Source organism: Gossypium hirsutum, chromosome A01 (assembly GCF_007990345.1).
Source record: "Gossypium hirsutum isolate 1008001.06 chromosome A01, Gossypium_hirsutum_v2.1, whole genome shotgun sequence".
NCBI classification, from domain to species: Eukaryota; Viridiplantae; Streptophyta; class Magnoliopsida; order Malvales; family Malvaceae; genus Gossypium; species Gossypium hirsutum.
In genome coordinates, this window is record NC_053424.1 from 9,872,215 (window position 1) to 9,874,521 (window position 2,307).

Here is a 2,307-nt window from a genome sequence, read left to right on the forward strand (position 1 = left end):
CCGAATGGAAAAATACTGAGTACCGTAAGAGGGATTTCCTCATTCTTTGTGGTAGTGACAATGTGGGGATCTGCGGCATCTAATAAGACCTTATCACCAACCTTAAGTAAATTTGGGGAGGTATCGAACTCATTCTGGCGTAATTTTGGTTTATCGTGTGTTCTCGGTTTATGTGCTCGCCATTCGTCTAGCTCCTCTATCCGTAGCCTTCATTCTTCATGAACAGGTTCTCTACTACTGCTTAAAAGTGACTCATGTGCTTCCTTCTGACTTGTTTTCTGCAAAGTAGGTTTCCCCATATTGTTAGTTTTAGTATAATGGTTTAGATGATCACCTTCAATTCAATTCCTGATGTGTTGCTAGAGTTTCGAGCTTAAAGGATGATTGTTTCGTCTCCCACTCGGAGTGTGAGTTCACCTGTGCTAATATCAATGATGGTTTTAGCAGTTGCTAAAAAGGGCTTCGCTAAAATCAAAGGGGTGTTATTATCCTCCTCTATGTCTAGAACAACGAAATCAACGAGAAATATGAACTTATCTACTTTCACTAGCACATCTTCAATAATACCCCTAGGAAATCTTATAGTTTTATCTGCCAATTGAATGTTCATCTTAGTTTGTTTAGGTTTCCCAAGACCTAGTTACTTAAACATTTTGTAAGGCATGACGTTAATACTAGCCCCTAAATCAGCTAATGCATGATTTATATCTAAACTACCAATTAAGCAAGGAATTGTAAAACTCCCTGGATCTTTCAATTTGTGGGGTAGCTTATTCTATAGAATAGCTGAGCAGACTGCGTTTAGCTCCATATGCGACGCTTCGTCCAACTTCCGCTTATTTACTAAAAGCTCTTTTAAAAATTTCATTGCATTTGGCATTTGCGACAAAGCTTCAATAAACGGTAAGTTAATATGTAATTTTTTCAAAAGTTTGAGGAATTTACCGAATTGTTCATCTGAGCGGTCTTTCCTTGTGGCGTTAGGGTAGGGGACATGAGTTCTATATTCTTCATTCACCATTTTGTTATGACTTACCTCATTTTTAGCTTTGCTCACCACAATTTCTTGCATCAATTCTGGCTCAGGCGCAATAAATCCTTCCTTATCTTGAGTACTACTTTCGTTGAGGTGTTCCCTTGGATTAGGTTCAGTATTACTTGGTAAGCTACCTTGTGGTTGTTTGGAGATTAGTTTGGATAGCTGGCCTATCTAAGTTTCGAGCCCTTGGATTGATGTTTGTTGATTCTTAAGTGTTGTCTCGGTGTTCTGAAAATGAGTTTTTGACACTGATATAAACTTTAAGAGCATCTCTTCAAGGTTTGGCTTCTTTTCCTGTTGGTAGGGTGGTTGTTGGTAGCCCGGAGGATGTTGTGGTCTTTGATTTCCTTGACCGCCCTACGAGAAATTGGGGTGGTTCCTCCAACCTGCATTATAAGTGTTACTGTATGGATTGTTTTGAGGTTGAGGATTATTACTCATGTAATTTAATTGCTCGTTATCCATGTTGTGGCCACAAGGTTGGTATTCTGAATGGTTTGTTCCACCGCTACTTGCTTCACATTGCATTACTGGGTGCACCTGTGAAGAATTAAGAAAACCATCAATCTTTTTATTTAAGAGTTCTACCTGATTAGAGAGTATGGTGACCGAATCGACATTATAAATTTCGGCTGTTTTCATTAGCTTTATCCTCATGACTTGCCACTGATAGTTATTCAGTGACATCTCTTTTATAAACTCATAGGCATCTTCTGGTGTAGATGGTTCTGCCAGCAGCTACGTCAACCATTTTCCGAATCGAAGGATTCAGACATTGTAAAACGTTTGAACTTGCAGCCATATATGTAACCCGTGGTGAGGGCACCTTCGCAATAGATCCTTGTATCTCTCCCATACATCGTAAAGTGTTTCTAAGTCCATCTGCATAAAAGAAGAGATATCATTACGTAACTTATCCGTTTTAGGAAAATATTTTTGTAGAAATTTTTTGGTCATTTGTTCCCAAGTAGTGATGGACACTTGTGGTAACGAGTTCAACCACTGTTTAGCTTTGTTTCTCAGTGAAAAAGGGAATAACCGAAGGCAAATGGCATCATCAGAAATGCCATTAATTTTGAAAGTGTTGCAAAACTCCAGAAAATTCGCCAAGTGAGTGTTGGGATCCTCATCCTTCAAACCATCAAACTGAACAAACTGCTGTATCATTTAAATTGTATTAGGTTTCAGTTCGAAATTATTTGCAGCAATAGCAGGTCTAACTATACTTGACTCAGTTCCTATTAAAGAAGGTTTAGCATAGTCATACA

At 38.5% G+C, this 2,307-nt stretch overlaps 1 non-coding gene across 1 annotated transcript; it reads left to right on the forward strand.

Annotated features, from left to right (window-relative positions):
- The first annotated feature begins 1,847 nt into the window (after nucleotides 1-1,847).
- LOC121206563 (small nucleolar RNA R71) lies at nucleotides 1,848-1,953 on the forward strand. The gene has a single exon (XR_005901627.1). It is a non-coding gene; the product is annotated as a small nucleolar RNA R71 (small nucleolar RNA).
- Nucleotides 1,954-2,307: the final 354 nt, after the last annotated feature.